Consider the following 24,535-nt stretch of genomic DNA (forward strand, 5'->3'; position numbering starts at 1 on the left):
TACTTTCTAATATCTTTTTATACTAATGTTTTTTTTTTCTGATGTGCACAACAGATTGGCGGATTACTTCACTTGATCCAATTTTAAAATAATTCCTCACAATGAGCATGACTACTACATTACGTTATTATGCTTATAGTTATGTAGTTTGAAAACTGTGTCCATGTTTTGTGCACTTCATTTCAAGAAAAGAATCCCATAGCTAACAATTTATTGTACATGAATATAGTAGTATTACTATAAGGCACTGGGTGCCACGCACTTATGATAGAATTTTAATGGTATAATATGTTGAAGACACTGTCTTCGCAGACATCTACGTGTGTTCATTCTCTGTCAATTTCCACTCAACATTCATCCATAGCAACTGTCTGTTTTCTATTCAGTGTACAAAATTGCCATTTAAGCTTAAATTCACAGAGATTTTTCCCTCATCAAGCTCAAATTCTTGATAATTATTTTCTTCGTGTTCACTAGTAACTGGACACACCCTTCAGAGTCCGCAGGGTGGTCTAGGGGCTAGAGTTGCTGCCTCTGCATCACGGGATCCCGGCTTCGATTCCCGGCCGAATTCGGAATTTTCTCTGCCCGGAGACTTGGTGTATGTGTTATCATTTCATCATCATCATTTGTGAGATTGACTAGATTGGACTGTGAAAAAAAAATGAACTGTGTAAAAACTGGAACTTTGTACAGGCGCTGATGATCGCTCAGATGAGCTCCCCACAAACCAAACATCATCATCAGGTCCTTGAGAGTTTCAGTTCTCAAATAGGACGTGTGGTATTTTACCGGTGATTGCAATATTTCTGACATCAACAGAGTGAATTCCTTATCCGTCTCATACATTGTGTGGAAAGCTATTACATATATTAAGAAAAGAACCTATGTTAAAAATTTCTGGGGTCTTATAATAATTTCTCTAAAAAATTAGCATCATCTGATATGTGAGCTTCCTCTACTTTCTGCACCCCATTTTCAAAGTGTGTGTGTGTGTGTGTGTGTGTGTGTGTGTGCGCGTGTGTGTGTGTGTGTGTGTGTGTGTGTATTGTGTATTGAACTGGGGACCTAGGAACGATGGAGAGGCTGTGTCCCGCCGTAGGCCGCAGTGGTTCACAGCCCAACAACAGGCCACAGCAGACCACCCACACCACCGCCGCCCCACACTAAACCTAGGGTTATTGTGCGGTTCGGCCGCCAGTGGACCCCCTTCCCCCCCCCCCCCCCCCCTCCCATCGGTAACGGCTCATATCAGACGAGTGTAACCCCAAATGTTTGCATGGTAGAATAATTAAGGTGTACACATACGTGGAGACAGTGTTCGCACAGCAACCACCGACATAGTGAAACTGAGGCTGAATAAGAGGAACCAGTCAGCATTCGCTGAGCATACGTGGAGACAGTGTTCCCACAGCAACCACCGACATAGTGTAACTGAAGCTGAATAAGTGGAACCAGTCGGCATTCGCCGAGGCAGATGGAAAACCGGAGCCCGACACTAATCTGCGGAGCTAGGCGGGCTAGTATGGGTGTAATTTTTCATTCGCTAATTCTCTTCTGCTTCTTCTCTCTTTAGTAATATTTTATGGCCAACAATATCAAAAGCCATGTCCTACATCTACATCTACATACACACTCCACTAGCCACCAAGCAGTTTGGGGCGGAGGGCACAATTACGCCCAAGTCGTATTTTCCCACCTCTGTTCCACTCGCGGATCGTACGAGGGAAAAACGTCCGTCTGAACGCCTCAGTACGAGCTCTAATTTCCCTTATCATTGAATGGTGATCATTGCGCGATTTGAAAGTTGGTGGCAATAATATGTGCTCTACATCCTCGGCGAAGATCGGATTTCGGAATTTAGTGAGCAACCCCTTCCGTTTAGCGCGTCGTGTATCTACAAGTGTGTCCCACTTCAAACTTTCAATGAGATTTGTAACGCTCTCGCGCTGGCTAAATGTACCAGTCACGAATCTTGCCGCTCTTCTTTGGACCTTCTCAATCTCTTGAATCAGACGCAACTGGTAAGGGTCCCATACAGACGAACAATACTCTAAGACTGGACGAACTTACGTATTGTAAGCAATTTCCTTTGTTGAAGGACTCCATCGCTTCAGGATTCTACCAATAAACCGCAATCTAGAGTTCGTATTGCCCGTTACTTATGTACTCTGATAATTCAGTTTGAGATCCTTTCGAATAGTCACATCCAGATACTTGACGGATGTTACTGCTTCCAAAAACTGGGCATTTATTTCGTACTCGTACATTAATGGGTGTTTTCGCCTTGATGTACGCAGTAGGTTACACTTACTAATTTGAGAGATAACTGCCAGTCATTACACCACGCCGGCCGCGGTGGTCTAGCGGTTCTAGGCGCTCAGTCCGGAGCCGCGCGACCGCTACGGTCGCGGGTTCGAATCCTGCCTCGGGCATGGATGTGTGTGATGTCCTTAGGTTAGTTAGGTTTAAGTAGTTCTAAGTTCTAGGGGACTAATGACCACAGATGTTGAGTCCCATAGTGCTCAGAGCCATTTGAACCATTTGAACCATTACACCACGCATTTATTCTCTGCAAATCCTCATTGATTTGTTCACAACTTTCATGTGATACTACTTTCCTGTAGACTACAGTATCATCGGCAAACAGTCTAATGCCGCTGTCAATACCATCAACCAGATTGTTTATTTAAATCGTAAAAAGCAGCGGACCAATTACGCTGCCCTGGGGCACACCTGAAGTTACGCTTGTTTCTGTTGAAGTCACCTCATTCAGGACGACATACTGCTCTCTGTCTGTTTGAAAATTTCCTATCCAGCCACATATGTCATCCGATAGACCGTAAGCGTACACTTTTTCGAGCAAGCGACAGTGCAGAACTGAGTCCAACGCCTTTCGAAAGTCGAGAAATATGGCATCAACCTGGGAGCCGGTATCTAGAGCCTGTTGTACACCATGCACAATGAGGGCCAGCTGTGTTTCGCATGACCACTGTTTCCTAAAACCGTGCTGGTTTCTGCAGATGAGCTTCTCAGAGTCTAGAAAGGTCATTATGTCTGAACAAAAAATATTTTCCGTGATTGTACAACAAATCGATCTCAGTGAAATTGGCCAGTAATTATGTGAATCCGACTTTCTACCCTTTTTATAGATTGCTATGGCCTGGCCTTCTTCCAGTCCCGTAGAACTTTCCGCTGTTCCAATGATCTCTGATAGATGATGGATAAAAATGGTGCTATATTTGTAGCATAGTCAACATATAATCTTTCGGGATACCGTCTGGGTCAGATGCCTTTCTGGCGTCTAAGGATCTCAACTATTTTACAATCTCAGATACACTAAACACTATGTCAGCCATCCTTGCGTTTGTTCGATAGTTGAAAGGGGAATGGTGCTGCCTGTCGTAGTGGCCTAGCGGTTGTAGGCACTTCAGTCCGGAACCGTGCTGCTGTTACGGTCGCAGGTTCGAATCCTGCCTCGGGCATGGATGTGAGTGATGTCCTTAGGTTAGTTAGGTTTAAGTAGTTCTAAGTTCTAGGGGACTGATGACCTCAGATGTTAAGTCCTATAGTGCTCAGAGCCATTTGAACCATTTCTGGAAAGGGTGCTGCAGTCCTCTACCGTAAACTAGTTTTTGAAAGCTAGGTTTAGAATTTCGGCCTTCTTTTTATCATCATCCGTTACATTACCCGTACTGTCAGCAAGAGAATGTATTAAATTACTTGTAGCGTTCATAGATTTTATGTACGACCAAAATTTTTTGGCGCTATTTTTAGAATCTCCAGATAAAATATTGCTTTCAAATTCGTTAAAAGAATCTCTCTATGACCCTTGACAGCTGCTTTCATTTCGCATAATTTCTGTTTGTCAGTGGGGCAGTGACTACGTTTAAAACGACTGTGCAAAATTCTCTGCTTTCTCAGCAACTTCCTAATATGCCTGTTGTACCAAGGAGGATCCTTTCCCTCCCCTATATTTTTCCTAGGCATGTAGTTCTCTAGACCGTGGTGGACAATAGCTTTAAATTCCTACCCAAGATGCTCACTATCTTTGCGTCCCGCTGCGAATGCTAGGAGCTGACTATGAAGATATTCAGTATTGAAACTTTTCTTTACTTTGCCAAACAAGAAAACCCTAAGCTGTACTTTTTTTTTTTTTTTTTTTTTTTTTTTGCAACTTCCACTGACATAGAAGCCCCAACGACATTATGGTCGCTAATACCTCCTTCTAGATTAATAGATTAACTTCCACAAAAAGATCAGGTCTGTTAGGTCTGTTTGTCGCCAAGATATCTAATATGTTCCCATCTCGAGTTTGTTTTCTAACCAATTGCTCAAAGTTGTATGTTGAGAGCGCTCCTAGAATAACTTCACTTCTGCCCCCTGCCATAAACGTGTAAATTTCCCAGTCAATGGATGCCAGATTAAAGTCTCCACCAATGGATAATTTGGATATTTATTTCCTATGTACTGAAGACTCTCCCTGAAACGTTCAAAAATGGTTCAAATGGCTCTGAGCACTATGGGACTTAACATCTATGGTCATCAGTCCCCTAGAACCTAGAACTACTTAAACCTAACTAACCTAAGGACATCACACAACACCCAGTCATCACGAGGCAGAGAAAATCCCTGACCCCGCCGGGAATCGAACTCGGGAACCCGGGCGCGGGAAGCGAGAACGCTACCGCACGACCAGGAGCTGCGGACCCTGAAACGTTCTGCGACGTTTGTTGCGGATGATGGTGGTCTATAAAAACATCCTAATACAATGGTCAATCCTTGTCTGATTGACAGCTTTATCCAGACTATTTCAAAGTCCGACCCAGTATCGATCTCAACTGCGTTGAAACAGTTTTTAACTGCAATAAACACACCACCTCCCATAACATCAGTCCTATCCTTCCTAAACATTGTCCAACCAGAGTTCAAAATTTCACTGCTATTTATGTCTGGTTTCAACCAACTTTCGGTACATAATACAATATTGGCATTGGTACTGTTTATTTCGGAGAGTAACTCGGGGATCTTCCTATAGACACTTCGACAATTTACTAACATGAGATTTAGCATATTTAAATCCTTTGGAATGACCTGTTTAGGTGATCTAATAATTTTTACAGTTGACACACCGACATCAGTGTCATGAACTGGTAATTTTTCAGGCCAGCGGTTTGTTTCCCGTGGGAAGGAACCTAATCTAAAAAGCCCCCATGTGCACGCCACAAGTACTGTGCTACCCATGTATCTGCTTCCTGTGTGTAGTGAATCCCTCATCTATTGAGAAGCGTCCTACAACCTTCCACCCCATAGCTTAGGTCGGAGAATCTACAACCATTTTCGTCACAGAGTCGACGTAGCCTCTTGTTTAGTTTCTCCACTCGACTCCAAACCAGAGGACCCCAGTCCACCTTGGGCACGATGCTGCAGATCGTCAACTTGGCTTCCACTCCGCCTACATGTGCAACAATCTGCAGCTGGCTGGACTTCTTCCCCGCCCTAGCCGCTATGATCTTGAGGGGCTCCATGACCCGCTCCCAGTAACCGGCCCCCAATAACTAACAAGCCATTACCCCCACGTGCCTGTCTGGACATTGATGAAGAAGCGGCCACTATCCTGGCAGAAGGTGCATTCTGATCCGGCTCAACCTCCCCCCCCCCCCCCAGCTTCAGATAGCACACTGAATCTATTAGCAAAGTGCACGGGATTTGGCAGGAGCCTGCATCCCCCATACAGCCTTCGCCTTGAGGCTCGAGACCTCGACACAGTCCGCCACCCACATTGAACTGAGAGTGGGCCGGCCGGCTCAGGCGCACCTGAGGTCGGCTCTGTGACAGAGAGCTGTGACATCCCCTGCTGCACATCTAGTACAACAAAGGCTGCTCCAGGTACCCCACCCCACCGTACCTCAAGGTGGCACTCTGGAGCTTGTTGATTGTGGCCAACAAAGCTTCCAGCTGCGTTTGGGCTGTGGCCAACTCCTCCTGCATCCGCAGACAACACAGTCCCTATCCATCTAGCTAATAACTGATTTACTGTAAGAAACTTAAGGAAACCTACTGCCACACAAGGTTAACAGCTACACTCTAGTTGGCAGAAAGGACACTCAACAATGAAAAACAATAAAAATGTATGGTAGAAGCTAGATCTTGTGCTTATTTTCCTGCTAGGGGCTATCCAGTAAATACTAAAGAATGAGATAGTGACCTACAGTAATCTGCTAGGGGCTTAGTAGTGAATATTTTTAACGAATTAAACAGTAACCTACGGTAAGCAACACCTGCTGATTATCCCTCGTATTTATACTGTAAACAAGCGTTTATGTATACGCGAAAATGACCTAATAAAACTATAAAAACTGTAACCTTAAATGTACCGAATCTAAGTGACATAATAAATGTAAATACTGAGTATTGTACACTGACAGACGCAGGTTCGCAACAAAACCTTTAGCTAACAATAAGAGTTCAGAATGTAAAGCATAAATACGAAATCTAGTTTATAGGAACCGATGGGCTTACAGTACACGATCACTAAAGCCCACAACAAGCATAGGAATTTAAGCAGACGGTGAGGTGAGTTTTAGCTTTCTGCTAACTAAACCGTATGTAAGATGGGTTCAGAAGCTGTATTGTAACACTGATTTACTCAGATATTGCAGTGTAACACTAATTTACCACGTATTTTACGTTTGCTTAACTGTTAACAGTCGCAGATTGCGCTAGTCAAACGTATACAAGACGTTAGAATTCACTGTCAGTATCACTTTTCCTAATAAAACGTATAAAAACTGCTACCATCAATATAACGAGTCTACATGACACTAATGAACGTGAATACTGAGTATTGTACACTAACTTAAACTGATTAACCTTTGTATTTAAAATGTAAACAAACGTTTAAGTACACGCAAAAAATGACCTAATAAAACGTATAAAAATTGCTACCTTCAATGTATCGAGTCTAAATGACACTAATAAACGTAAATACTGAGTATTGTGCAGTGACTTAATTGATAATCCCGGGTATTTAACGTCAGTTAAGAATGTAAACAAACTGAGGGTTGAATAACACTTAGGCGGTTTTTTGTTCTACTGATTTTTATTTGTATGAACTAGTTCTAGTTCTAGTGCTATTCAACCCTCAATATGGAACTGTTCTATCAAGAAGCAACGGAAGAATCCATAAATAAGGATGTTGTTGTTGTGGTCTTCAGTCCTGAGACTGGTTTGATGCAGCTCTCCATGCTACTCTATCCTGTGCAAGCCTCTTCATCCCTCTACGATTTTTACCCTCCTCGCTGCCGTCCAGTACTAAATTGGTGATCCCTTGATGCCTCAGAACATGTCCTACCAACCGATCCCTTCTTCTAGTCAAGTTGTGCCACAAACTTCTCTTCTCCTCAATCCTATTCAATACTTCCACATTAGTTATGTGATCTACCCATCTAATCTTCAGCATTCTTCTGTAGCACCACATTTCAGAAGCTTCTATTCTCTTCTTGTCCAAACTATTTATCGTCCATGTTTCACTTCCATACATGGCTACACTCCATACAAATACTTTCAGAAATGACTTCCTGACACTTAAATCTATACTCGATGTTAACAAATTTCTCTTCATCAGAAACGATTTCCTTGCCATTGCCAGTCTACATTTTATATCCTCTCTACTTCGACCATCATCAATTATTTTGCTCCCCAAATAGCAAAACTCCTTCACTACTTTAAGTGTCTCATTTCCTAATCTAATTCCCTCAGCATCACCCGACTTAATTCGACTACATTCCAATATCCTCGTTTTGCTTTTGTTGATGTTCATGTTATATCCTCCTTTCAAGACACTATCCATTCCGTTCAACTGCTCTTCCAAGTCCTTTGCTGTCTCTGACAGAGTTAGAATGTCATCGGCGAACCTCAAAGTTTTTATTTCTTCTCCATGGATTTTAATACCTACTCCGAATTTTTCTTTTGTTTCCTTCACTGCTTGCTCAATATGCAGATTGAATAACATCGGGGATAGGCTACAGCCCTGTCTCACTCCCTTCCCAACCACTGCTTCCCTCTCATGCCCCTCGACTCTTATAACTGCCATCTGGTTTCTGTACAAATTGTAAATAGCCTTTCGCTCCCTGTATTTTACCCTTGCCACCTTTAGAATTTCAAAGAGAGTATTCCAGTCAACATTGTCAAAAGCTTTCTCTAAGTCTACAAATGCTAGAAACGTAGGTTTGCCCTTACTTAATCTAGCTTCTAAGATGAGTCGTAGGGTCAGTATTGCCTCACGTGTTCCAACATCTCTACGGAATCCAAACTCATCTTCCCCGAGGTCGGCTTCTACTAGTTTTTCCATTCTTCTGTAAAGAATTCGCGTTAGTATTTTGCAGCTGTGACTTATTGAACTGATAGTTCGGTAATTTTCACATCTGTGAACACCTGCTTTCTTTGGGATTGGAATTATTATATTCTTTCCATGTAGGCTTTCACGGCCGGCGTCTTCATCAATAAACACTTCCGGGCTAAGTTGCCGTGGTCGATCTGTAAAACTTCTTCTCCCTAACGTTTCGTTCTCAACTACGGAGAACATCTTCGGAGGTGAGTCAACGACTGGCTGCTAGGAGCTGGGGCCGCCGCTTATATCAGCTGGAAAAGTATTTCTTCCGTTCATCCATAATATCACGGATCGCATTGGGAAAGTACTAGCCAAGTTTCACGTAGAGACCATTTTCAGACCTACTAAGAAAATTAGTGAATGCCTAAGATCAACAAAAGATGCTCGTCACCCCCTAGCCACCCCAGGGGTATATAAAATTCCGTGCAGTTGTGGCAGGGTTTACATAGGAACTACAAAAAGAAGCATCAATACACGGTTGACGGAGCACAAAAGAAACTGTCGCTTGGGACATATCGACAAATCGGCAGTAGCGGAACATGTTTTTAAGGATGGAGATCACGAAATAAAATTTGGTGAAACCAGCGTGCTAGCGAGGACGTCGCATTATTATACACGTATGTGTAGAGAGGCAATTGAAATCCACAAACATCAATACAATTTTAATCGTAAAGAAGAAGGATTAAAATTGGATAAGATATGGCGGTCGACGTTGCATCAATCACGTGACAATCGATTGCCTGCAATCGACAGAACAGACGATAGCCAGAGATAGCTGCACATCGACGCCACGTGACGTGCGGTGGCGCCCTCTACGATATCCATATAAGCGGCGGCCCCAGCTCCTAGCAGCCAGTCGTTGACTCACCTCCGAAGATGTTCTCCGTAGTTGAGAACGAAACGTTAGGGAGAAGAAGTTTTACAGATCGACCACGGCAACTTAGCCCGGAAGTGTTTATTGATGATATTATATTCTTCTTGAAGTCTGAGGGTATTTCGCCTGTTTCAGACATCTTGCTCACCAGATGTAAGCAAACGTTTGCGTACACGCGAAACTGTCCTAAACAGAAACTTCGCTTATCTTATTGAGACGCAAATATAACTGAAACCTTCAATTTATCACGTCTATCTGACACTAATGCACGTAAATACTATAGAATATACAGTAAAAACGATCAATTACTAGCCAAATTACATATCTCGTAACACAGCAAGCGGAAAGCGCTCGTAGCCGGCGTCAGGGCTGCCAACACCATCATGTCTATAAAAATGCCTGTAATACAGCCGATCTGTCCAGAGCTTCGAATACCAATTGTGTAAACTGTTTTGTGGCCGATATTGTGCTTCTGCTACATCAGAAGCAAAACTGCTCTTGTGTAAGAATGTACTTAGTCCCGTAACTCATTAGTCTGTTTCTTATGACTGGTTCTGTTATTTTTGAGAATGACGAGAACAGGAAAACTGACGTGTAGTTTTCAGAATTTTCCATATTATTTTTCATTATTAAGGGCACAACTCCAACTTGCTTTAAATATTCCAGAAAAATACCTGAACTAAAAGATTCACGTATTTTATTAATTAATGGAGTTTTTGTGCTTACCTTCATAATAGTAATTAGCACACCGCGTCGGCCTCCTGATTTCTTAGTTTTAAATTTTAATGATGGCTTCCTGACTACTTGCTCTACCATGGAATACAACATAATTCTGCTGACAACGTAATTATTTTTAGTTCCTAAGCTTTCTTAGGGTAATTTTCTTGTCGCTTCACTCTAGTAGGTACCTTACAATTAGTCATTTACAGAAATTCTTAGTTCCTGTATATTTTATGTTAATCTACTCCCACCACTGATTTGCATTTTTTGTACTCCTGTCTGCCTTGTCGATATATTTTGTTTTGTTTTCGAACGTCCCTTACTATTTACCATTCAGTTTTGTATATTTTATCATTGTGTCATTAAAAGATTATTTTTCAGCAAGCAAAATCCTCTTACATATACGACTATTTTTATGACTATGATTATAATTTTGGAACCCTAGATTATGGACTGTTTCTCTCCTGAAATGAGGTATTTAAGAGTCTCATAGGACACTCTAACACCCACAGATCTATTTTTCTTCGCTATTGCTGTTTGAAGAGGCCACTTTCCAAAATGTCTCATCAAAAATTAGTTTGAATAATGCGTCTACATAGTTTTCTGTATACACATCGTCCATCGATTGAGTTGCCAATACTCCCGAAAAAGTATGCACTTTAAGCTTTACACTGAGGTGACGCAAGTCGTGGGGTACCTCCTAATATCGTTTCAGACCTCCTTTTTCCCTGTGTAGTGTAGAAACTAGACATAGCATGGACTCTACAAGTCGTTCGACGTCCCATGCAAAAATATGGAGCCATGCTACCTCTACAGCCGTCCACAATTACGAAAGTGTTGCCGGTGCAGGAGCTTGTGCACGAACTGACTCTTGATTAAATCCTATAACTGATGGATTCATTTTGGGCGATTTGGCTGGTCAAATCATTCGCACGAATTTTCAGAATGTTCTTCAACCCAATCGCGAACAATTGTGGCCCTATGACATCGCGCATTGTCATCCAAAGAAATTCCATAGTTGTCTGAGAACATGAAGTTAATGAATGGCTGAAAACTGTCTCCAAGAAGCCGAACATAACCATTTCCAGTCAATGATCCATTCTGTTTGGCCAGAGGACCCAGTCAGTTCCACGTAAACACAGCTCACGCCATTATGGAGCCACCACCAGCTTGCACAGTCCCTGACAACGCTGCAGGCGAAGTCGTGCAAAGGCGTTCGTGTCGGTCGTCTGTTTCCATAGCTCATTAGCGCCACATTTCGCCGCACTGTCCTAATGCACTCGTTCGTCGTACGTCCCACATTGATTTCTGCGGTTAATTCACGTAGTGTTGCCTCTTTTGGCACTGACAACGCTACGAAAACGCCGCTGCTCTCGGTCATTAAGTGAAGGCCATCGGCCACTGCGCTGCCCGTGGTGAGAGGTAATGCCTGAAATTTGTTATTCTCGGCACACTCTTGACACTGTTGATCACGGTATATTGAATTCCCTAACGATTTTCGAAATGGACTGTCCCATCCATCTAGCTCCAAGAACCATTCTGCGTTCAAAGTTTATTCATTACTGTCGTGCGGCGATAATCACGTGGGAAACCTTTTCGCATTAATTACCTGAATAGAAATGAGAGTTTCGACAATGCACTGCCCTTTTATACCTTGTGTACGCGATACTACCTCCATCTGTATACGTGAATATAACTATTCCATGACTTTTGTAACCCCAATATGTCTGCTTGCAGTTTTTTTGGATTTTCCAGTCCTGGATTTAGCTTTATTATTTGGCACTAAAAGGGAGGTGCACCCACTTGAAGATGGAGATAAAAGGCAGGTGGACAGCAAGTATGGGGTAAGCCAAAGACCGTACAGAACATTTCCCACGACAAGTGCCATTATCTACATCACTTACAATGCATGTTGTCATTAGTACCTATGGACCTGCCTCCATGACGACTGTTTCGTCATTGACCGTCTCACAGACTGCTGGGATTACTGTCGTGTTCACAGAGTACACTTTGTTCACGAGGGACAGTATCACCATCCTACACAACATTCACGCCGGCCGAAGTGGCTGTGCGGTTAAAGGCGCTGCAGTCTGGGACCGCAAGACCGCTACGGTCGCAGGTTCGAATCCTGCCTCGGGCATGGATGTTTGTGATGTCCTTAGGTTAGTTAGGTTTAACTAGTTCTAAGTTCTAGGGGACTAATGACCTCAGCAGTTGAGTCCCATAGTGCTCAGAGCCATTTGAACCATTTTTGAACAACATTCACTTGTACTCTACGGAAAATCTCTGTGGTTAAGTGGCAGCGAATCATCATATCCAATTCAGCCCCACTATGTTGACGGGGATTATTGGTGAATGGCTTGTCAGACCAATGATCCTCTCACACCGCCTCGCATTCGAGGCCTATCTGAACCTTGTGCAGGTGAACCTGCCTCATCTGCTGGAAGACGTGGCTTTGGTGGCACGAAGGATGATGTGGCTACTAAATGCTGGTGTTCCAGCTCAGTGCCCTCTTGAATTTGGATCTAATATACTAACACAGGCAAAGCATTCCCATTTGCCTTGTGTGTTGCCATGTCTGCTTTCAACCATGGAAACCTATTCTATCAAAGAGCTTTTATCTGCACCTTCAAGTGGGTGTCTCTTCTTTGGAACGCATTTCTGGTCACATGTACACTGTCTTTTTATGCTCCTTATCCTCTCAGGGATTGTTTCCAGTAATGTGTCCTGATTTAGCCGGCCGGTGTGGTCGAGCGGCTCTAGGCGTTTGTCTGGAACCGCGCGACCGCTACGGTCGCAGGTTCCAATCCTGGCTCGGCCATGGGTGTGTGTGATGTCCTTAGGTTAGTTAGGTTTAAGTAGTTCTAAGTTCTAGGGGACTGATGACCTCAGATGTTAAGTCCCATAGTGCTCAGAGCCAATTGAACCATTTGTCCTGATTTAGTAAAATCACCTTGTATATTTATACAGGGTGGTCTATTGATAGTGACCGGGCCAAATATCTCACAAAATAAGCATCAAACGAAAAAACTACAAAGAACGAAACTCGTCTAGCTTGAAGGGGGAAACCTGATGGCGTTATGGTTGGCCCGCTAGATGGCACTGTAATATGTCAAACAGATATCAACTGCGTTTTTTAAAATAGGAATCCCCATTTTTATTAGATATTCGTGTAGTACGTAAAGAAATATGAACGTTTTAGCTGGATCACTTTTTTCGCTTTGTGATAGATGGCGCTGTAATAGTCACAAACGTATAAGTACGTTGTATCACGTAGCATTCCGCCAGTGCGGACGGTATTTGCTTCGTGATACGTTACCCGTGTTAAAATGGACCGTTTACCCATTGCGGAAAAGGTCGATATCGTGTTGATGCATGGCTATTGTGATCAAAATGCCCAATGGGCGTGTGCTATGTTTTCTGCTCGGTATCCTGGACGACATCATCCAAGTGTCCGGACCGTTTGCCAGATAGTTACGTTATTTAAGGAAACAGGAAGTGTTCAGCCACATGTGAAACGTCAACCACGACCTGCAACAAATGATGATGCCAAAGTAGGTGTTTTAGCTGCTGTCGCGGGTAATCCACACATCAGTAGCAGACAAATTGCGCGAGAATCGCGAATCTCAAAAACGTCGGTGTTGATAATGCTACATCAACATCGTTTGCACTCGTACCATTTTTCTATGCATCAGGAATTGCATGGCGACGACTTTGAACGTGGTGTGTAGTTCTGCCACTGGACACAAGAGAAATTGCGGGACGAGGACAGATTTTTTGCACGCGTTCTGTTTAGCGACGAATCGTCATTCACCAACAGCGGTAACGTAAATCGGCATAATATGCATTATTGGGCAACGGAAAATCCACGATGGCTGCAACAAGTGGAACATCAGCGACCTTGGCGGGTTACTGTATGGTGCAGCATTATGGGAGGAAGGATAATGGGCCCCCATTTTATCGATGGCAATCTAAATGGAGCTGCTTTCCTACGTAGTGTTCTACAAGATGTTTCACTGCATGACAGAATGGCGATGTACTGTCCGGCACATAGCTCGCGTGCAGTTGAAGAGGTATTGAATAGCAAATTTCATGACAGGTGGATTGGTTGTCGAAGCACCATACCTTGGCCCGCACGTTCACCGGATCTGACGTCCGCGGATTTCTTTCTGTGGGGAAAGTTGAAGGATATTTGCTATTTTGATCCACCGACAACGCCTGACAACATGCGTCAGCACATTGTCAATGCATGTGCGAACATTACGGAAGGCGAACTACTCTCTGTTGAGAGAAATGTCGTTACACGTATTTCCAAATGCATTGATGTTCACGGACATCATTTTGAGCATTTATTGCATCAATGGTGTATTTACAGGTAATTACGCTGTAACAGCACGCGTTGTCAGAAATGATAAGTTCACAAAGGTACGTGTATCACATTGGAACAATCGAAATAAAATGTTCAAACGTGCCTACGTTCTGTATTTTAATTTAAAAAACCTACCTGTTACCAACTGTTCGTCTAAAATTGTGAGCCATGTGTTTGTGACTATTACAGCGCCATCTATTACAAAGCGAAAAAAGTGGTCCAACTAAAACATTCATATTTCTTTACGTACTACAGGAATACGTAATAAAAAATGGGGGTTCCTATTACAAAAAAAAACACAATTGATATCCGTTTGACCTATGGCAGCGCCATCTAGCGGGCCAACCATAGCGCCATCTGGTTTCCCCCTTCAGGCTAGACAAGTTTCGTTCTTTGTAGGTTTTTCGTTTGACCTTTATTTCGTGAGATATTTGGTCCGGTCACGATCAATTGACCACCCTGTATACACAGCCTGACAAAGAAGTGAAGCACCCAGAAGACGTGGCTGGATGTCAATATAACCATCGTCTGGTATGTAAATTATTAGAGTTGCAATCTCGTCGTGACAGGTAGAACGGCCACCTGAAAGCATTAGTTGTGTAAGAGGCCTGATGGATTGTAAAAGAGGCTTGAACAGAATCAGATGTTTAGTGAGCACTGTGAAGGATACGGGGATGCAGCGTACAGGTGTCAGACAGTATTATCAGAACCTAACAGAGTCTGAAAGGAGTCTACAGTATCCAGTTCTCTGGGACGTTTTGATATTAGTGTGTTCCGTTGCTGGATTGTGTAAGAACGTGAGGGCAGCTATGCTCGTCGTCGACTTCCTTGGCGACCACATCTGTACACAATATGTGTAACAACAGAATGGAGACCGACAATGTGCGCGTCGACTCACCTCGCTGTCCAGCGCAGCTATATCCACCTATTGGTGCTTACAGAGAAACAAAAGTTCCTGGCGGATTGAAACTGCGCTCCGGATCGAACCTCGAAATCCAGACCCTTGTCTTTCGGCTACTATGTGCTCTTATCAATCGAGCTATCTAAGCACAACGTCCTGCCAGTACGTCGTCTCCTACCTTCAAAACTTCACAGAATCTCTTCTGCAAACCTTGCAGAACTAGCACTCGTGGAAGAACGGATATGGCAGAGGCATAGCTTTGGCCACGGCTTGGGGGATGTGAGGACTGGTCGTGAGTCGTAGTCGTGCTTAAGTATCTGCGTCGATAGAGTACTTGCCATCGAAAGGCAAAGGCCTCGATTTCGAGTATCGGTCTAGGAAATAGTTTTAATCTGCAGCCCACTCTCCGTTCCGGAGCGAATATTTAATTCTGGAAAGTCGTTGGAAACACCCTGCAGAAATATTGAGCCATGCTGTCTCCATAGCCATGCTCAATTGCGAAAGTGTTGCCGGTGTAGGAATTTGTGCATGAACTACATCTGTCGGTTATGTCCCATAAATGTTCGATGAAATTCACTTCGGACGATCTAGGTAGCCAAATCATTCTCTCGAATCCAGATTGTTCTTCAAACTAATCACTAACAATTATGACCCAGTGATATGATGCACAACCAACAATACGGGAACTGTGGGAATGCCTTGATGCAAAAATACTTTTGTTATTTATTTATTTATTCCCAAACTAATTTCAGCTACAAATATCGCCGTCATCAGTGCGCTCTCTACTTATTATTTAATATACATCACAACATGGTTTTAAGATTATTGTCGCTGTTTGCGGCATATTTTCTGTGTTTTTCTGTTGCCGTTTCTCTCCGCATACATCATTGTTACCTGCAACCGTGTGAGCGGGTTTGTTGGACGGTTTTCAGCTGCTTTTATACACAGGAAAACAGCACTGTCACACATCGGTAGTAATAAGTACTCACAGACAGCAGGTGTCAGCACTAACAATAGGGGGTATGTAAAGTGTTTCAGTAAGATGCGGTAAACAGAACAGTCGTCTACATAATGCGGAAATTGAGCGATTTATCTGATGTCCAAAAGGACGTGATCATTGGGTTTCGGGCCAGGGGTGGAAGCATTTCTGAAACGGCGAAGTTTGTAAACTGTTCACGTGCTGCCATATACCGAGCATGAAAATTGGTGCTATCCAAAACCGGCGCTGAAGCTACTGTCGTGCACTATGGGCCATAAATGACAAGTGTGAGCAATGTCTACGGAGATGTGTATGGGCGGATAAACATGGCTCTGTTCAGCAGCTGACCGCCCAGATGAACCACGAACCTACCAACATTGTCTCCTCAACGACTGTTCAGGGAACTTTGCTGTGTATGGACATCCAAAGCAGACGCCTGGTTCATGTATCCATGGTGACTGGTGTTCATTGGTGACAAAAGCTGGAATTTACACGCCAGTACCATCACTGAACGTCCAATGAGTGACACCCTACAACATTCTTTGGAAGGGTCCAAGCCTGAGTGAGTTCCCTGGGTGATCTCGTAATTCTGGAAGGCACAATAGATCAAGACAGGTATGCATCTATCCTTGGGGACCACATCCGCCCTTACATGCAGTTTGTTCCTCCTCGACGCGATGGCATCTGCCAGCAACACAATGCAATGAGTCACACAGCTCGCGGTGTACGTGCAATGTTCGAAGAAGACTAGGATGAGTTTACCGTAATCGACTTGCCACTGAGCCCTCCAGAATTTAATTCAGTCGAAAATCAGTGGAACCACCTCGATCAGGATGTCTGAACCATGGATCTTCAACTGAGAAACCTAACACAGCTTGACATAGCATTGGAGTCCCGACACCCATGTAGGTACGTTCGAGAATCTCGACTCTGTTCCACCACATATCGCATGGGTCTACGCTACAAAAGGTGATTATTTAGGCTTTTGACACGTGATCTCTTTAATGTGAGTGGACAGTGCGGTAGTATAGATGTACAGGATGTTACGAAACGATAACGACGAACTTCGAAGGGTTTTGGAGGGTGTCGTGAGGAACAAATTTAGTTTAGGAACCCGTGCCTGGAAACATCATAAAACGACGCTACAAAGCGTCGAAGTTATAGGTGCCAGCGCCTGCGGCTAGGCCACCCGTTTAGTATCCAATGGGATTTTGTACGCTGACAGACCACAGACGGATGATTTCGAAATGATCGCGACTGATTGCTACTATCGGCAGTAGGGAAGACGGAAATAGCAACAGCGTAGACAGGCCTTGCTTCTATGAATGTGATGCTCTGTTGCCTCGGTGGATGCTAGTTGGAGACTTGGGTTTCCATCGTCGTTTACTTTTCTCTTCGCATAACGAAAAATACTGGAGATTTTAGAGTAAGTGTTCCGTACGACACCCTCTACAAACCCTCAAAGCTAGTCGGTATCGTTTTGTAATACCCCGTATATTCTGAAAAGTAATGGACCTATAACACTTTCTTGTTACTTTTTCCTCTGAACTTCTAACCATTGAGAATGACTTGTGGTGTTCTCTTTGGTAGAAACTTATCAATCCAATCGCATAGTTGGTCTGAAACTCCGTACGTTCATATTTTGTTCATTGGGCAGCAAAGGGGGAGCTCTATCGAACGCCTTACGAAAATCAAGGAACACAGTATCTAACATAACGCCGGTATCTACCGCTTTTTGTGTCTCGTGAAACAGACGTCCTGTATGTCGTATTTCCAGTTTACGTTTCTCGTAATTGGTAATCATTAGGTATTTAGTTGAGCTGACAACCTTTAAATTTGGGGGATTTATTGTGTAATTGTGTATCGTGTAACAAATTTCTTATGGATGATCTCTCATTTTTCGTTAGTTAGGATCAATAGCCACTTTTAGAACCTTGCAGATATATTGTCTAAATCATTTTGCGTTGGTTTTGATCTTCTGATGACTTTCCTAGATTGTAAATCATGTGCAAATGATCTAAAAGGGCTGTTCAGATTTTCTCCTTTATCATTTACATAGATCAGGAACCGCAGAGAGGGAATTTTTTCATAGCATTCCTGTGCGATATCATAATCGTGGAAGGCACATTGGATCAAACAACTATTCATGTATCCTTGGAGTCTATTTCCATCCCTATAAGCAGTTGGTTTTCTTCGGCACGATGACATCTATGAGCAGGACAACGCAGCGTGTCACACAGATCACAGTATACGTACGTGGTTCGAGGAGCACCAGGAGTAGTTTACCGCACTCCCCTGACCACCAAACTCCCAACTAAGGATTAAAACCCAGTCGAGAATCTGTGGGACCGCCTCGATCTGGCTGTTCGCGTCATGGATGCTCAACCGAGGTACCCGGCACATCGACCACAGCACTCTAGTCGAAATGACTCCACCTCTCTGTCGATACCTTCCAGAACCTCACTGACTTTCTTCCTGCACGTCTAGCAGCGGTCCTCCCCGTGAAAGTTGCCTATTCAGGCTTTGGACAAGTAGGGTCCTTAATAATGAATGTGACTGGGCAATGTAAACTTGACTCGATACTGCAAACATTGAAATAGTATCACAGACCAGCCCAACCAGTGAACTTCAATAACTTCAATTTCGTTTACTCCATGCTCCACTCCTTTTTTTTTTTTTTTTTTTTTTTTTTCAAAGCCGTTTACCACACGCTGGTGTGCAAAGATAAGCATGGAAGTAGTTTTCACCTAATGCGTCACTGCAAAGCAACACAGCTCGATGAATTTTGGGCCATGCAGGGAAAGAACTACTCCAATCAAGTACAGAATGTAACTGAAGTAAATGAGCAATGAGACTGACAGGGACAGGAACGACATTTTCATTCAAAAACAATAATTATACTATTGAAGTTACCACAATTTAGGATGTCCCCTGAACATTTCAAAATGTGGGACATGATTCTTAATAATATGTGTGATCACCACGGGAACAATGCATGCTCTGCAACGTGCACCCATGCTAGCCACAACGCTGTTAAGGAGTCCTTGTGGTAGCACGTTCCATTCCTCCACCAAGATGGTTGACTACTGCTGGATGGTCGTTGGTACATGTGGACTTGCTGTAATACTTCTGCCCAATGCATCCCTCAAATGCTCGATGAAATTTAAGTGGTGGTGGTGGTGGGGGTGGTGGCGGGGGACAATCCAGTCCACACACCGAATATCCTCTTGTTCCTCGTTCCATGAGCTAATCCACCTAAACAGTTCGATGCGTTCTCACAATGTCATCCATAAAAATGGAGTCAGGGTCGAATCCACCTCTGAAAAGACCTACATGAGGAGGGAGCCCAGTGCCACAACACGAGGTCATAACGACTATCTAACTTTGTACCTCCCCAAACCTGGACTACGAAAACTGCCCTCTTCTACAAGGTTCCCGGTTGCATTACGTACTCTTATATCGTGATATTCGACGAATAGTGTGGCCTGCCTTTCCCCCCTCTTAGATTCCAATTATTACGTGTGAGATGCATTGGGAAGATGTATTGCATCAAGTCCATGTACATCAACGACCTTCCTGCTGTTGTCAGCCGTGTGTCCAGCATGTCGTCACGTTGCAGAGCATGCGTTACCGAACGTGGTAATCACATACCCTATTAAGAAACATGTCCCCCTATTTTTAATGGGCAGGGGACCTCCTAAACCGCGGTTACTTCACTGTAATTATTGTCTTTGAATAAAACTGACAATTCACTTCGTCTCATTGCATATTTCTTTCAGTTGCGTTCTTTACTATACTGTAACAGCTCTTTATTTTATTTATTTTTATTTACACGTCCGTAGGATAAAATTGAGGAGCAAATCTCCAAGGTCCATGGAACGTGTCATTACATTACAACATAAAAGTAATAACAGATAAAATCCAAAGAAAGTCAGTCAATTAGTTTAAGTAAACTCAATCAACAATACAACAAGAATCAGCTTAATTTTTCAAGGAATTCCTCGACAGAATAGGAGGAGTGACGCATGAGGAAATTCTTCAGTTTCGATTAGAAAGCGCGTGGATTACTGCTAAGATTTTTGAATTCTAGTGGTAGCTTGTTGAACATGGATACTGCACACCTTTCTGCACAATAGTTTAGGAAGTCCGATCCAAATGCAGGTTTGATTTCTGCCGAGTATTAATTGAGTGAAAGCTGCTTATTCTTGGGAATAAGTTAATGTTGTTAACAAGGAATGACAGTAAGGAATATATATATATATATATATATATATATATATATATATATATATATATATATATATATATATATAGGGTGTTTCAAAAATGACCGGTATATTTGAAATGGCAATAAAAACTAAACGAGCAGCGATAGAAATACACCGTTTGTTGCAATATGCTTGGGACAACAGTACATTTTCAGGCGGACAAACTTTCGAAATTACAGTAGTTACAATTTTCAACAACAGATGGCGCTGCAAGTGATGTGAAAGATATAGAAGACAACGCAGTCTTTGGGTGCGCCATTCTGTACGTCGTCTTTCTGCTGTAAGCGTGTGCTGTTCACAACGTGCAAGTGTGCTGTAGACAACATGGTTTATTCCTTAGAACAGAGGATTTTTCTGGTGTTGGAATTCCACCGCCTAGAACACAGTGTTGTTGCAACAAGACGAAGTTTTCAACGGAGGTTTAATGTAACCAAAGGACCGAAAAGCGATACAATACAGGATCTGTTTGAAAAATTTCAACGGACTGGGAACGTGACGGATGAACGTGCTGGAAAGGTAGGGCGACCGCGTACGGCAACCACAGAGGGCAACGCGCAGCTAGTGCAGCAGGTGATCCAACAGCGGCCTCGGGTTTCCGTTCGCCGTGTTGCAGCTGCGGTCCAAATGACGCCAACGTCCACGTATCGTCTCATGCGCCAGAGTTTACACCTCTATCTATACAAAATTCAAACGCGGCAACCCCTCAGCGCCGCTACCATTGCTGCACGAGAGACATTCGCTAACGATATAGTGCACAGGATTGATGACGGCGATATGCATGTGGGCAGCATTTGGTTTACTGACGAAGCTTATTTTTACCTGGACGGCTTCGTCAATAAACAGAACTGGCGCATATGGGGAACCGAAAAGCCCCATGTTGCAGTCCCATCGTCCCTGCACCCTCAAAAAGTACTGGTCTGGGCCGCCATTTCTTCCAAAGGATCATTGGCCCATTTTTCAGATCCGAAACGATTACTGCATCACGCTATCTGGACATTCTTCGTGAATTTGTGGCGGTACAAACTGCCTTAGACGACACTGCGAACACCTCGTGGTTTATGCAAGATGGTGCCCGGCCACATCGCACGGCCGACGTCTTTAATTTCCTGAATGAATATTTCGATGATCGTGTGATTGCTTTGGGCTATCCGAAACATACAGGAGGCGGCGTGGATTGGCCTCCCTGTTCGCCAGACATGAACCCCTGTGGGTTCTTTCTGTGGGGACACTTGAAAGACCAGGTGTACCGCCAGAATCCAGAAACAATTGAACAGCTGAAGCAGTACATCTCATCTGCATGTGAAGCCATTCCGCCAGACACGTTGTCAAAGGTTTCGGGTAATTTCATTCAGAGACTACGCCATATTATTGCTACGCATGGTGGATATGTGGAAAATATCGTACTATAGAGTTTCCCAGACCGCAGCGCCATCTGTTGTTGAAAATTGTAAATACTGTAATTTCGAAAGTTTGTCTGCCTGAAAATGTACTGTTGTCCCAAGCATATTGCAACAAACGGTGTATTTCTATCGCTGCTCGTTTAGTTTTTATTATCGTTTCAAATATACCGGTCATTTTTGAAACACCCTGTATATATAGAGAGGCCAATGTCAAAATACCCAGACTCGTGAACAGGGGTCGACAAGAGGTTCGTGAACTTGCACCACTTATTGCCCGAACCGCCCATTTCTGAGCCAAAAATATTCTCTTAGAATTGGAGGAGTTACGCCAAAATATGATACCATACGACATAAGCGAATGAAAATAAGCAAAGTAGACTAATTTTCGAGTCGAACGATCACTCACTTCAGATAACGTTCGATAGTAAAAATTCCAGCATTAAGTCTTTCAACAAAATCGTGAACGTGAGCTATCCACGACAGTGTAATACACTCCTGGAAATTGAAAAAAGAACACATTGACACCGGTGTGTCAGACCCACCATACTTGCTCCGGACACTGCGAGAGGGCTGTACAAGCAATGATCACACGCACGGCACAGCGGACACACCAGGAACCGCGGTGTTGGCCGTTGAATGGCGCTAGCTGCGCAGCATTTGTGCACCGCCGCCGTCAGTGTCAGCCAGTTTGCCGTGGCATACGGAGCTCCATCGCAGTCTTTAACACTGGTAGCATGCCGCGACAGCGTGGACGTGAACCGTATGTGCAGTTGACGGACTTTGAGCGAGGGCGTATAGTGGGCATGCGGGAGGCCGGGTGGACGTACCGCCGAATTGCTCAACACGTGGGGCGTGAGGTCTCCACAGTACATCGATGTTGTCGCCAGTGGTCGGCGGAAGGTGCACGTGCCCGTCGACCTGGGACCGGACCGCAGCGACGCACGGATGCACGCCAAGACCGTAGGACCCTACGCAGTGCCGTAGGGGACCGCACCGCCACTTCCCAGCAAATTAGGGACACTGTTGCTCCTGGGGTATCGGCGAGGACCATTCGCAACCGTCTCCATGAAGCTGGGCTACGGTCCCGCACACCGTTAGGCCGTCTTCCGCTCACGCCCCAACATCGTGCAGCCCGCCTCCAGTGGTGTCGCGACAGGCGTGAATGGAGGGACGAATGGAGACGTGTCGTCTTCAGCGATGAGAGTCGCTTCTGCCTTGGTGCCAATGATGGTCGTATGCGTATTTGGCGCCGTGCAGGTGAGCGCCACAATCAGGACTGCATACGACCGAGGCACACAGGGCCAACACCCGGCATCATGGTGTGGGGAGCGATCTCCTACACTGGGCGTACACCACTGGTGATCGTCGAGGGGACACTGAATAGTGCACCGTACATCCAAACCGTCATCGAACCCATCGTTCTACCATTCCTAGACCGGCAAGGGAACTTGCTGTTCCAACAGGACAATGCACGTCCGCATGTATCCCGTGCCACCCAACGTGCTCTAGAAGGTGTAAGTCAACTACCCTGGCCAGCAAGATCTCCGGATCTGTCCCCCATTGAGCATGTTTGGGACTGGATGAAGCGTCGTCTCACGCAGTCTGCACGTCCAGCACGAACGCTGGTCCAACTGAGGCGCCAGGTGGAAATGGCATGGCAAGCCGTTCCACAGGACTACATCCAGCATCTCTACGATCGTCTCCATGGGAGAATAGCAGCCTGCATTTCTGCGAAAGGTGGATATACACTGTAGTAGTGCCGACATTGTGCATGCTCTGTTGCCTGTGTCTATGTGCCTGTGGTTCTGTCAGTGTGATCATGTGATGTATCTGACCCCAGGAATGTGTCAATAAAGTTTCCCCTTCCTGGGACAATGAATTCACGGTGTTGTTATTTCAATTTCCAGGAGTGTATATATCTGAACACCTAGAAATGTGAACTGTTCAGTTTCACTAATTGTATGCCCATTTTATGAAATGAAAACCTCAGGTCTTGTTGAATTGTGTGTTAGAAACTGTAAAAACTGAGTCTCACTGTGATTTAGCATTAGTTTGTTTCCTACGATCCATGAACTTAGGTCATGAATTGCACTATTCGAAACCAAGCCAATGCTGTACACAACATCCTTTGCTTCCAAGCTAGTGTCATCAGCAAACAGAAATATTTTAGAGCTGAAACTTCCTGGCAGATTAAAACTGTGTGCCGGACCGAGAGTCGAACTCGGGACCTTTGCCTTTCACGGGAAAGTGCTCTACCATATGACCTACCCAAGCACGACTCTCGCCCCCTCCTCACAGCTTTACTTCTGCCAGTACCACGTCTCCTACCTTGCAAACTTTACAGAAGCTCTCTTGCAGACCTTGCAGAACTAGCACTCCTGAAAGAAAGGATATTGCGGAGACATGGCTTAGCCACAGCCTGGGGGATGTTTCCAGAATGAAATTTTCACTCTGCAACGGAGTATGCGCTGAAATGAAACTTCCTGGCAGATTAAAACTGTGTTACCCGTAATACTACAGGACGTATCAATTACATAAATAAGGAACAGAAGCGGCCCCAACACTGTACAATGGAGCACACCCCACTTGACCGTACCCCACTGAGACCCCACATCACAGCCATTCTCAACAT

The sequence above is a fragment of the Schistocerca nitens genome, chromosome 3 (assembly GCF_023898315.1).
Source record: "Schistocerca nitens isolate TAMUIC-IGC-003100 chromosome 3, iqSchNite1.1, whole genome shotgun sequence".
NCBI classification, from domain to species: Eukaryota; Metazoa; Arthropoda; class Insecta; order Orthoptera; family Acrididae; genus Schistocerca; species Schistocerca nitens.